Below are 14,263 nucleotides of genomic sequence, written 5' to 3'. Positions count from 1 at the left end.
CTGTGGCGCTGGAAGATTATGGCAGCGTAGGTGGGGGGAGCTCTAGGACGAAAGATTTCAACTGAATCTACAGCCAGCAGAACAACTGTCACATCTCATTGACTGTAAGTAATGTCCTTTGTGCTGATTTTTACAAAGATGGAATATTCAGATCATTTGGTGTCCCCTTGTCCCACACAGTCTCCAGCACAGGCCAGATAGGACACTAATGTAAGGGGGGGGGGACTCTGATCAAGACACTGATGTAGGGGGGGACTCTGAGGACCCGGATATAAGGGGGGCTCTGCTGGGGATGATTATGTAATGAGGGAATCTAATGGAGACCCTGGTGTAAGGGGAGATTCATGGGATCATGAACTAAGGAGGGACTCTGATGGGGACACAGATTTTTTTAACTAGTGTTCTTTACCTTTTGTAGATTAAAGAAAGCGGGAAGCTCAATATTTTTCAATGAATACATTTATTAAGACAGGTGTGGTACAAAATAATACAGGGCTTATGCGTTTCGGCATGTAGCCTTAAAGGGTTACTAAACCCTCATTTTGTTTTGTTTTTTAAATAAAAAACATGCCATACTTACCTCCTCTGTGAAGTTGATTTTGCACACAGTGGCCCCGATCCTCCTCTTCTGGGGTCCCTTGGCAGCGCTCATGGCTCCTCCTCTTCTTGAGTGCCCCATTAGAGAGCCACTCTCCTTCAGGACACCCATGCAGGCACGATCCCATGTCTTGCTGCTGTGTCTATTGACACAGACAGCAGGACTCGCCCAGGTGCCCACGTCATTGGGTTTGATTGACAGCACTGGGAGTCAATGGTTGCTCTGCTATCAATCTATCCAAACAGGACATGAGACACCGGCTAGAGCAAGAAATAATGGGTTCAGGTAAGTCAAACGGGGGGTCTGGGTGGCTGCTGCATGACAGAAGGTGCATAGGATGCATTATATGGAAAAAACACGGGGGTTTACAACCCCTTTAATCATAGCCTAGAGGCGATTCAGTTCGCATTGTGCACTATACAAGTATTTCATTCATTCATAGCCATAAAATCCTCACAAGAACAACATATTAATATACATACATATGCAGATACAAACCCTACCAACACAAGCTATGGTATGTGAATGAGGCAATTAGGTTCAGCCCAAGATGGGCTTTCTCTTGTTCTGAATCATATCATACTGATTACAAAAAGATTCAAAGAAAAGTTTTTCAATTATTTAAATTTTACTCATTCATTTATAAAAACTTTTTTTTTTATCATGTGATGCGATCCATTTATTGAGAAAATTGGAAACTCCTACCCTAAACTTCAAAGAACAATTAACCTTTGCAGCTTGGGCCATTTTTTTAAGTTGACATGAGTTGGCCTTTAAGATCTGTTCATTGTTGTCCAAATGAATGACCAGGTCAATAGCCAGACCATTATAGTCAAGAACTCGCTTAAAGGGTTAAAAAAAAGCGTACTCTATGCATAAAACATAAAATAAATTGCAACACAACTGTAGTTCCATTCAGCTACTGCTAGGTTTGCATACTCATGTGGTTCAGATTTCCATGTAAAGAACTTTTGTTTTTCTAGAATGTGTGCAATAGAACCAAAGACTATTCTAAGAGGATCCTGAATTTTGGTACAAAATTCTAGGCGGAGGTTTTGGCATTCCATGTAAAGCATATCTGACAAAGCATGAAAGTGGTCTAAAAAGGAAAAAAAAAGCAAGGATACCAAAGCTGATCAATATTCAAGAAGCAGAGCACCTATTCTACCAGCTAGAACTTTTCTCTAACTCCCCCCCCCCCCCCCCCCCTCTGGTCTCCTCCCCTTTCCTTAAGTCATGCAGTCACAGTAGTTTGCAGGGGAACACATGCTCCCAAGTTCAGTCTGTCTTCTGGGTCTCCTCTGGGCTCCTGTACTCATCTCCTCCCCACTAAGGTAAGTCATTCTTCATCTCTCATCAGATTTGTAGAGTGATTTGTGAATAAGGACTTGGATGTCCTGCATTCCGTAGTGGAAGTGTTACATAAATAGCAGTTCTATAGATCTCACATTCCAGCTGACTGCTGCAAGACTGGAACATTTGTATTTATTTTTGTCTCCTAATCACTTTGTTGTCATTTTTTTGTTTTGTTTGTTTTTGGTTCTTTTTTTTTTCTTTAGCAAACACTAGCTTCTTTCATTGATAGGAATGGCTGGAGCTGCTGTTACGTATTATCCAAAAACTTGTTAGAATTGTGAACATTCAGCCAGTCGCTTCTCAAAATCTGTTTCTCATTTGCAACAATCTTTTATTTATTGCTGATGAGTGATGCTGATGGAGCAGCAGCTTTGTAGCTGATAATGTTGAAGGAAAATGATTGCATGACCCCTTTCATTCTCAACTTAGTGATTTCACTTTAAATGCCCAAATCAAGCTCTGGGGAAGTTGGAGCAGACAGGTCACTTTAGTAAATCAGCCCTGTAAAGCATTGCTAAGGCGTTGGATGCCTTTACAATAGTAAGGGATGTAGTGCTTAAAGTTCTGTGAATCTATGGGGTTGATTTACTAAAGGCAAATAGACTGCACTTTGCAATTGTGGTTGCACTCTGCAAGGGAATTTTCTCCAGAAATCAGGTCCTGGGGAAGTTGGAGCAGACAGGTCACTTTAGTAAATCAGCCCTGTAATGCGTTGCTAAGGCATTGGATGCATTTATAATAATAAAGCATGAAGTGCTTAAAGTTCTGTGAAACTATGGGGTTGATTTACTAAATGCAAATAGACTGTGCACTTTGCAAGTGTGGTTGCACTCCAGAAATCAGGTTCAGGGGAAGTTGGAATAGACAGGTCACGTTAGTAAATCAGCCCTGTAGGGCATTGCTAAGGCATTGGAAGCATTTAGAATACTAAAGGATGTGGTGCTTAAAGTTCTGTGAATCTATGGGGTTGATTTACTAAAGGCAAATAGACTGTGCACGTTGCAAGCAACATTGCACTCTTCAAGGGAATTTGCTCCAGAGCTCAGTAAATAAGGGAAACTTCTGCTGAGTTCCATCATTTAATCATCAGCAAACAAAAACATTTTTATTTTCCTTGCATGTGATTGGATATTCTTCAAGCTTCACCTTCATCCAAGCTCTGGAGCAAATTCCCTTGCAATATGCAACTGCACTTGCAAAGTGCACAGTCTGTTTGCCTTTAGTAAATCAATGGCAAAGGGTAGGTCTTTTATATTTACCTGATGTTCAGCTTTAAAGTTTGTTCGTTTAAACAATCCAATCATAAAAATGAAAACAGAAACTTCTCCTGCCAGTGATTGGTTAAAATAAATCAGGTTCACTTTAAAACTTTGGGAAATCCTAGCTTGACGCAGTTCTTCTCTATGAAGTTAAGACACAATGGTTTTGTTTTATCACTAATTCAAAGCAAGTGAGCAAACATGGATTGACCCCAATGTTATTTAATAAAGCCTTACCCATATTTGTGAATTCCTCCTTCAGAAAAGGCAAATGCAAACCATGAAAATGTGCTGTTTATATAAGAACGTTATAGGATTAGGCTGTGGACAGAGGTAAAAGCTTGAAAAGGAAAACACATATACAAATGTACTTATTCATGTATTACAGGTATCTATAACGCATGAACAGTTTACTCACTTTACATATATTGTGCATTCACATCAGTGCCTGCCTTAAAGAAGCTTACAGCCTTAGGTCCCTATCTCATATGCATACATACAAATACTAAGACCAATTTATACATTCAGGAAATGAAGCGGTATTATACCCAAAAACAAAAATACAGTATATATTGCAGCTTACCAAATCATAGAGGAGGTGGCTTCATTAGTTTTCTTTATTTAGGCGTTTTTTCCTTTACTGTCACCTGTTGATCTGAACAGTAAGTCTGTTATTTTTTCAACTTCTTTTAACAGACCAAGATGTCCAGCAAAAGTAGCAGTTAGAGGGTTAAGACAAATTATTTAACACTGATGGGGGGTGCTTATTAATTTATGTAACACCTTTATCCCGAAAGGGGAAAAAGCTGTTGCTGTAACTGATTTACCCCCTTCCTGACCAGAGCATGTTTTGCGATTCGGCACTGCAGTGATTTAATTGACAATTGCGGGGTCATACAACATTGCACCCAAACAAAATTGAGGTCCTTTTTTTCCCCACAAATAGAGCTTTCTTTTGGTGGTATTTGATCACCTCTGTGGTTTTTGTTTTTTGTGTTATAAACAAAAAAATAGTGCCAATTTTGAAAAAAACTCAATATTTTTTACTTTTTGCTATAATAAATATTCCCCAAAAATATACTAAAAAAATATTTTTTTCCTCAGTTTAGGCCAATATGTATTCTTCATATTTTTTTTTCAAATTGCAATAAGCTTATATTGATTGATTTGCGCAAAAGTTTTAGCATCTACAAAATAGGGGATCGTTTTATGGCATTTTTATTATTAATTTTTTTTTTTGGCGATCTGCGATTTTATTGATTCTATCAGGACTGCGACATTATGGCCGTCACATCGGACAATTTTGACACTTTTTTGGGACCGTTGGCATTTATTCAGCGATCAGTGCTATACAAATGCATTGATTACTGAAAAAAATTTCACTGGCATGGAAGGGGTTAACATAAGGGGGCGATCAAGGGGTTAATTGTGTTCCCTAGTGTGTGTTCTAACTGAAGGGGGGATGGGACTGTGTAGGGGAGATGACAGATTGCTGCTCATACGTTATATGAACAGACGATCTGTTTCTTCTTCCCTCAGAGAACCAAAAATTGTGTGTTTACACACACAGATCCCAGTAGTCCATGTGTCAGCAGCGATCGCATTTTTTCTGGGAGCAAGCAGCGGACACGCACATGCGCCCCTGGGGGCCACAGGGCGAAGTGACATAACATACCGTAGTTTTGCCGAGCCGCGCCATTCTGCCGCAGTACAATTTGCGGCGGCTGTTCAGCAAGTGGTTAAAGTGTTAGCTGGTGCTCAGCTTTTTTTGTTAGTAAAGTCCATCTAGGGCTGCTTTCACAGGGCTCCATAAAAAAAATGTGCATACGCATTTTTGATGTGTTTGTGATGCGCTTCCGATGCATTTTGTGGTCGCCTGACCTCCAGCATACAACTGTGAAACATGGACATGCGACTCAAAAAGTTAGCCAAAAACGCAACCGCACTGTGTTTTTGATGCGTTTTTGATGCATTTTTTATACATTTTCTATTCATTTCAATGGGGAGCTGCGTTTTCGGTGCAGTTTTGAAAAGTGCAACAAAAATGCAGCAAACAAGATTTTCAAAAATGCAGCTAAAATGCACCTGATAAGTTTTATCTAACTAAGCTTACAACTGCTCCCACCCCTTCTAAGTCTATTTGAATTACTCTGTAGAAGAAAGATGCTTATACTTATCTATTCTTGGAGAGCTCAAGTCTAGTCATGTGATCTCCCCAACTGCCTGCTTCAAGGGAGAGCACTGACAGTGGCTGCAATGCCTGGGCGTGGGCGGTGACATCACCCATAGGCTTGCTATGGGGCATCCGTTGTCGGCTGTCCCTCCTCTCCCTTGAAGCCAGCCTCCAGGAGCCAATTATCACTGCCCTGAGAATAGCTAATGCCCCATACACACGATGAGATTATCGGACGAATGATCGTCCGTTTTTTATTGCATGCTAATCTCAGATCGAATCTGATGAGTTTACTAAAGTCACGAAAATTCCCGCACGACAGAAAAAAAATTCGGAAGTGATGTCATGTGTTGTAATGCATTTGTATTGCATTTTCGAACGATAGCTGTACTGATTAAACGAAAATCATGCGATCTGGCATCGTACGAAAAAATTTTCCGTGCATGTCCGATAGAATAATATCGGATGTACTGTCCTAATCGGCTCTCGAAAGCTCTGTACTAACGATCCGATTATCGTACGATCGCTTCGAAAGCGGTATTTTCCGTACGATTTTCGGATCGTGTGTACGGGGCATTAGTGTATGCATCTCACTTTCATAGATGTAATTAGAATAGAATTTTAAAGAGGGATGGAAGAAGTTTTAAAGTTTTTGTTACCCCAGCATTTCATATTTTTGATATGTGCCTGCTGTACCATGTACTTGTAGGAGAAAGCATGCTGTTCTCTTTGTATTGCTTCCTTTGTGTCAAATCCCTGGTGTTCTTGCCAGTCCCTCTGCTTTCCTATTAAAAACTGACCACACTAAGCAGGAAAACACATTGTGGTCAGTTCTCTAGCTATGCTGGGAACTCAGCCTGCTCTCCTTCAGGCTGGGTTAACACTATTGCAAATGGGATGAGGGTTTCCCTGCATCAAATTTGCATAGCAGGAGATTGTGACTGGCTCTCTATGGAGCAGGTTCACACATCTCCGCAGCGGCTCCGGTGCGAATTTCACAGGATCCCTGTGCGTCTTTTGTGCGTCTTTTGGTCCATTTCAGGTCCGTATTCAGCCCAGAATTTGGGCAGAAATTGGACCTGAAATGGTGAATCTGCTGTGTTCTCAAGCGCGAACCCAACCTCAATGATTAGACTTGTCCTGATACCATACACCCCCCCCCCCCCCCCCCCCCGATGCACAGCCTTTCAATGGGAAGATTAGTGTACTGTTGCTTCTCCTCCCCCAGCTCTTATGCAGCTGAGAACAGAGGGAATGTGATCGCTTTTAAAAATAGTGTGGGGGGGGGGGGGGTATTTATTATGTTTTTTATATCATGCACAAATGTTTTGCCTTCAATTTTAAAGTGAATGGGCTTTTTTACAAGGTGATCATTTAAAATCACTTTAAGCATAGTTAGATCGATCTTAGTCTTCCACATTGAAGTTTGGTAAGTTGCAATATATTACATTTTTGTTTTTGATACTGCTTTAACCTGCTAGCCTGTTTTTGGAGTGTGAGAAATAACCCACACAAGCACAGGAAGAACATGCAAACTCCATGCAGGTGGCATCCTGGTTGGGATTCATCTTAGTGATGCAATGAGTAAATGACAGCTTGCCATAACAAAAGCCAATTGATTTTTCACTGATCTCTCTTTTGGAAAATTAATTCTAGTTGTTTGCTTTGAGTTGTTCTATGCATGTACCATTGCTGTTGGCATTACATAAGGATCATTCAAGGGAACAGTGAGCTGCATTTTGCAGGTGCACATCGTGGCTCTGCACTTATTGGGATTTCTTTACTAAAGGCAAATAGACTGTGCACTGTGCAAAGTGCAGTTGTTCCAAAGCTTAGTAAATGAGGTAAAGTTTCACTTTGCAAAGCATACCCAATCGTGTGCAAGGAAGAATTTAAAAAAGAAACAGCATTTTTGCTTGCACATGATTGGATGATGGAAGTCAGCAGAGCATCATCTATTTGCCTTTAGTAAATCAACCCCATTAGGTAAATATACCTAAAGATCTCTATGGATGAATGAAGCTGTAATTCAGACACAGTGGAAATTAGTACAGCAATAATCATCAAGTTATCATGTTTCAAATTAATATAATTACATTTATAAACTATGACATATGCCAAGATTATAAAACATATTGCCCTTTGCACATAGTCACTGCAAATTCCACTATTTTATTAAATAAGCCAAAGGGTAAATGTAAGTAAGCAGGTGTATGATCAGTATAGTTGTTACATTCATGAAAAAACAACTTGACAGGTTTGGCAACTGTATCTGAACGTAGATTTTGATTGATGTTTAAGGCAATTTTGAATTGTTGCATAACAAGTCTACAGAGAGGCCCACAGTCCTGTACATGACTGTACATTAAGACTCCTTTCATGCTGGGGTGGCGGGCCCCTTAGTGGTAAAGCGGCGCTAGTTTTACGGCGATTTACTGCTGTTATAGCGCCGTTTTTCGGGCGCTAGCAGGATGCTTTTAACCCCCGCTAGCGGCCAAGGAAAGGGATAAAACACCCATTTTGCAGCGCTGCTGAAGAACGGCATTCATTCATTTCAATGGGTAGGAGCGGTGGAGGAGCGGTGGAGGAGCAGTGTATACAACACTCCCACACCACCCCAAAAATGCTGCTTGCAGGACTTTTTTGCGGCACTGCAAGCGCACCGCCCCAGTGTGAAAGCACTCGGGCTTTCACACTGGGGTGGCTTGAGAGACACTTTTCAGGCGCTTTACAGGTGCTATGTTTAGCGCTAAAATGCCTGAAAAGCACCCTAGCGTGAAAATCGCAATAAGCGTATATTGACGTGTTTGTGCAAAAGTTATAGCATCTACAAAATAGGCTATAGATTTATAGCATTTTTATTATTATTTTTTTGTTTACTAGTAATGGCGGCGATCTGCAATTTTTATTGGGACTGTGACATTATCGCAGACACATCGGACACTTTTGACACATTTTTGGGACCATTGGCATTTATACAGCGATCAGTGCTATAAAAATGCACTGATTACTGTAAAAATGTCACTGGCAGGCAAGAGGTTAAAACTAGGGAGTGATCAAGGGGTTAACTGTGTTCCCTCTCTGTGTTCCAACTGAAGGGGGATGGGACTGGCTAGGGGAGATGACAGATCGCTGTTCATACTTTGTATGAACACAAGATCAGTCTCTTCTCCCCTCAGAGAACTAGGATCTGTGTGTTTACACACACAGATCCCGGTTCTCGGTGTGTCACGGGCAATCACAGGAGTCAGGTGGTTATCGCGTCCACCAGGCATTCGCATCATCTCTGGGGGCGAGCAGCTGGCAGCGCGCACGCTCCCCTAGTGGCCACAGGGCGAAGCAACGTAACCTAATGTTGTTTCGCCCAGCCATGCCATTCTGCCGCAGTAAAACTGCAGCGGCAAGTCGGCAAGTGGTTTAAGAGGAACTTTACTGAATGTAAGCACCACAACAAAAAACACTATTTAACCATTTAACCACTTTCAGACCAGACAATTTTGCTGGCTTAAGACCAGACCACTTTTTGCGATTCGGCACTGTGTCGCTTTAACTGACAATTGCGCAGTCGTGCGACGTGGCTCCCAAACAAAATTGACGTCCTTTTTTTCCCACAAATAGAGCTTTCTTTTGGTGGTATTTGATCACCCCTGCGACAATTTTGAAAAAAACGCATTATTTTTTACTTTTTGTTGTAATAAATATCCCCCAAAAATATATCAAAAAACTTTTTTTTGCCCTCAGTTTAGGCCGATACGTATTCTTCTACATATTTTTGGTAAAAAAATCGCAATAAGCGATTATTGATTGGTTTTTGCGCAAAAGTGTTTACAATATATTGGATAGTTTTATGGCATTTTTATTAATCTTTTTTTTTTACTAGTAATGGCGACGATCAGTGATTTTTATTGTGACTGGGACATTATGGCAGACACATCGGACACATTTTTGGGACCATTGTCATTTATACAGCAATCAGTGCTATACAAATGCAGTGATTCCTGTGTAAATGACACTGGCAGTGAAGGGGTTAACTAGGGGGTGGCAGTGTAGGGGTTAAGTGTTCCTAGGGGCGTGTTACTAACTGTGGGGGCGTGGCTTTGTATTAGTGAACACTGATCTCTGCTCCAATCAAATGGAGCAGAGATCAGCGTCACTTGTTGCTAGGCAGAACAGGGAGATGCTGTTTACAACGGCATCTCCTCGTTCAGCCGCCCCATGAGATGATCGCGGGTATCCCTGCGGCGATGAAGTCCGCAGGACCCGCGACTGGACTCACGGGGGTCCCAACCGGCACGCGAGCACGCCTGCCCGTGCCATTCTGCCGACGTACATCGGTGTGCGCCGGTCGGGTACTGGTTAATTCATTTTTAAAATTCATAGCAAAGTCCCCCATCCATCCATGTCGCCATGCTTTATTTTGTTGAGAAATCACTTTGAAAAACACCTCTCTAGCACTTCTGGTCATGGCCATCTTGAGTATGGGCAAATGATTCATGTAGCATTTACTTCCTGGAATCCATCTGTCCTTAGCACAAGTGTGCATGCAGGAGAGTGTATTTAGCTGGGAAAACCTCTCCTCCCCTCCTGAAGACTCCTGGGATGGAAGACATCATTTGCCTAGGCAAGCAACCAGGAAGAAACTGTAAAAAAAAAAAAGAGGTGTAAAACAAGTAAATATACAAGTGATATACTTCCTATCTATTTACTAATGCTAGCAACATGAAGATTAAAATAATCAACGTTTATTGGGAGAGTAAAGTTCCACTTTAGGTGTTACTTACCTGCAGCATATAAAACAAAAAAAACTGGTTGCCTATCTTGCTAGACAGGGTTATATTATGTGGCAGAGCTGTGTAAATCTCAGGACTGAATGGACAGAAATATTAATCCTTTGCAGATAAAGCAGCTCTCATACATGTATTTCATGTGTATTTAGCCAGTGTTAGGAATTTACTGCTTATGAGAACTACTTTGACAGATGCAATGCCACAGAAAAGTAATCTTTAAGTGAAAGGAACACAGCATTGAATTCTATGTAAGGGGGTTATATTGGATTTCCAGCTGCTACTCAGTGTTGTACATTATGTAATCTAATAGTTGATTATTGAATGAAACTCACAGCATTGCTAACGTGTATGTGTTTTCAAGGAACTAATATGAGAAATAGGACATACTATACACTACAAATGGAGAATATTAGAGAACAAATATTTGAGTTCAGTCACCTCCAGCTATTTACCTAATGTCAATGGCAGGTGAATTTATGGCATTTTTCTGACTGAATGGCAGCTAAAAGATCTTGTGTATAGGAAAGAAGGAAAAATATAACTAATGATTGAAAATGTTTCATTGTTTAGAAATAAAAGAAGGGTTGGAAAAGGTTTCATTGAAAAAGATTAGGCCACCCAGTTGGAATGTCTTGCATTGCTACCTATACAACATTTCTTATCAAAGATAAGAACGATGGGATGGGTTAGAAAATCCAATCACTTTTGCTGATTGTGTGGTGTATAGAGCTATTGATTGTTTCTGTTTACTTTTTCAATAAATTGTTGGTACTGAAAGTAGATTGATGCAATCACATTTACCATTTGTGTTGCATTGAATGAACATTTCACGTACCTGATTGATTAAAATGATTGGATTGGATATCAAAAGACGTTGGTCTTCATTTAAACTGTGCAATGTCTATGACAGCATTTTCAAACAGGCTGAACGGGTGAAGACATTTAGGGAGGTAATGTTGCATCATGGCATTTTAAATGTTAATGTCGAACTCCAGCCAAAATCAACATTTTATAATAATAATAATATCCGTAGCTAAGACCAGGGCTGGTGCAAGGATTTTTGACACCCTAGGCGAAACCTCATTTTCCCGCCTCCCCTTGGTTCCACCCGACTCCACTCCCTTTGCCCAGGCTATGTATACACCACCTTTTTAATGAAGTGCCCATCAAATGCAGCCCACCAGCACCCATCAATGCAGCCTACCAGCGGCTATCAATGCAGCCTCACCAGTGCACATCAAATGCAGCCTCACCAGTGCCTATCAATACAGCCTCACCAGTGCCCATCAATGCAGACTCACCAGCGCCCATCAATGTAGCCTCACCAGCACCCATCAATGCAGCCTCACCAGCGCCCATCAATGCATCCTCACCAATGCCCATCAATGCATCCTCACCAGCACCCATCAAGTGCAGCCCAACAGCACCCATTAATGCAGCCTACCAGCAACCATCAATGCAGCCTCACCAACACCCATCAAATGCAGCCTCACCAGTGCCCATCAATGCAGTCTCACTAGTACCCATCAATGCAGCCTACCAGCACCCATCAATGCAGCCTACCAGTGCTCATCAATGAATTTTTGCTTGCTTCCATTCATTCAGGAGTCGGGACACAGACACAGTCCTCTGACGCTGCTCCGCTGCCGCCGCTCCGCTGCCGCCGCTCCGCTGCCGCCGCTCCGCCTCTGACGCTATGGGGGTTATTTACAAAAGGCAAATCCACTTTGGAAGTGCAGTCACTCTAAATCTAAAGGATAGATCTGAAATGAGGGGAATCTCTGCTAATTTTATCATCCAATCATGTGCAAGCTAAAATGCTGTTTTTTTATTATCCTTGCATGTCCCCCTCGGATCTACAGTGACTGCACTTCCAAGTGCACTTTTAGTGCACTTTCAAGTGTACTTGCAGTGCAAAGTGGATTTTCCATAAGTAAATAACCCTCTATGTGTGAACAGAGTGGCAGCTGCCTGCTGATGCTGAGACTTAGTTGCTTGCTGCAGAGAAAAGAGAGTAGCAACCAGTGGCCGGGCGCCTAGTTTGCCTAGTGGTAGCACGGGCCCTGGCTAAGACTTACATGTCTGGCTGGAGTACAGCTATTTTAGTGAGTCGCTTGATCTGTAGCTTGTCCATTGAGAAAACGTCTTGAAGTCTTATCCCAAGGTGCAAAGCATTCAGTGAATGGAGGAGGTGCAAATGAACGTCATAATCTCCCATCTTCCAATCACAGAGCGCTGTGCATTTTTCATAAGAATGCAATATGTTTTTTTCAATGGATGAGCTGCAAAACTAGTGCCCTGCTGCAAGAACTGTACCAAGGTGTAAGTCTCGTAGCTGGACATTCAAAACTTACTATACTGTGTAGGATCAATGGTTCATACTTCATTCCTGCTAATTTATTTTTACACTGCATGTGTCAAGATACAACAAACATTCTAGGGAGTTGATTTACTAAAGGGGAAAAGACTGTACACTTTGCGAAGTGCAGTTGCTCCAGAGCTTAGTAAATGAGCAGAAACTCCCATCATCCAGTCATGTGCAAGCAAAAATGCTGCTTTTTTATTTTCCTTGCAAGTTATTGGGTACAGGCATACCCCACTTTTAAGTATACAATGGGGTTTATTTACTAAAGCTGGAACGTGCAAAATCAGGCTCACTTAGAAACCAATGAGCTTCTAAACCCAGCTTGTTCAATTAAAGCGGAGGTCCACCCTAAAGTGGACCTTCCGCTCATTGGACTCCCGCGCCACAATTGGCACCTTTCAGGGGGGAGGGGGTGCAGGTACCTGTACAGTACAGGTATCTGCACCCACTTCCGGGATAACTCTCTGCGGAAAGGGGCGTAGATCTACGCCCCTTTCCGATAGTCCCCCGCTGCCTCCTGGGAAACACACAGATCCCAGAGGCAGCGGGTCCATCCTTATTGCGCAGCGCAACTCGCGCATGCGCAGTAGGGAACCGGGAAATGAAGCCGAAAGGCTCCAATTCCTGATTCCCATACCCAAGATGGCGGCGGCAGCACCCGAGAGAAGATCGAGAGATCGGCTTCGGGTGCCGACATCGCGGGCGCGCTGGGCGGGTAAGTGTCCTTATTTTAAAAGTCAGCAGCTGCTGTATTTTGTAGCTGCTGGCTTTAAAAAAAAAAAAACGGCGGAACTCCCGGTAGACTCCCGCTTTAAGCTTTGGTAATAAAACCTGGAAGCTCATTGGTTTCTATGCAGAAGTGAGCCTGATTTTGCACTTTCCAGCTTTAGTAAATAAACCCCATTGTGTATTTAACAGTGGGGTATGCCTGTATCCTTTGCAAAGTGAAGTCTTACCTCATTCACTAAGCTCTGGCGCTATTTGCCTTTACTAAATCAAGCCCTTGGTGTTCATACTCATAATGCCCCACCTAATATGGGGCATTATGTTGGCAGCGGTGTTGCTGTGCAGCATTGGGATCCTGTCTGGATTTAGTTACACGTATGGTTGTGGTTTATACGTTTTTTTTCATATGTTTTTGTGAGTTTTGAACAGATACCTTAAACTCAACTCCAGATAAATCTTTCATCGTAGTTTTCGATAGTCTGGGTTATATAGGTAGAACTGAGAATGTGCAGGTGTCACTAGAACAGACAAAAAGTGGTAATAGTCAGAACTCCAGTACTAGTACAAAACTCTCCTAACTCCAGTACGCAAATGACTGTTTCTGTTGCCATTATAGAGATAGTTTAAACTCTTCCTGTCTTTTTGACACCCTGTTGCAGGGAAAGGACTTAAGGGTAAATCTTCTCAATGGGGACACAACCTACAAGAAAATCCTGAGACTTTATACCAGCCTTTCTCAACCAGGTGTTTGCTAGGGATTCCTTTAGTAGTGAGAAGTACAACAAGGTATACCTTTTACTAACCATGGTAAGTCTTTGCCATCTTTGCCACTGACCGCCAATATAAGGGAGCACATATCCAACCTACCACCATTTTTGGGGAAACTTTATTTATTTTATTTTTTTTCCCCCCGCAATATTTTATTGGTAAAGAAAAGTAGGTTTACAATGCTTTTGAACAGGGTGCTGGAAGCACCATTATCAATTACAATGAATGTTA

At 41.9% G+C, this 14,263-nt stretch overlaps 1 protein-coding gene across 1 annotated transcript in view; it reads left to right on the top strand.

The window, feature by feature from the left end:
• The first annotated feature begins 1,806 nt into the window (after positions 1-1,806).
• Positions 1,807-14,263, top strand: part of SLC1A3 (solute carrier family 1 member 3) — a 116,243-nt gene continuing 103,786 nt past the window's right edge. Inside the window, exon 1 of the mRNA XM_077462853.1 lies at positions 1,807-1,932. The gene's annotated coding sequence lies outside the window, so the exon portion shown is untranslated. The remainder of the gene's footprint in view (positions 1,933-14,263) is intronic.

This window comes from Lithobates pipiens, unplaced genomic scaffold (assembly GCF_037356315.1).
Source record: "Lithobates pipiens isolate NorthernLeopardFrog02 unplaced genomic scaffold, aLitPip1_a1.2 Scaffold_3, whole genome shotgun sequence".
Taxonomy (NCBI): Eukaryota; Metazoa; Chordata; class Amphibia; order Anura; family Ranidae; genus Lithobates; species Lithobates pipiens.
Note: the sequence above shows the minus strand (reverse complement) of the source record. Positions and strands in the feature narration are given on the sequence as shown.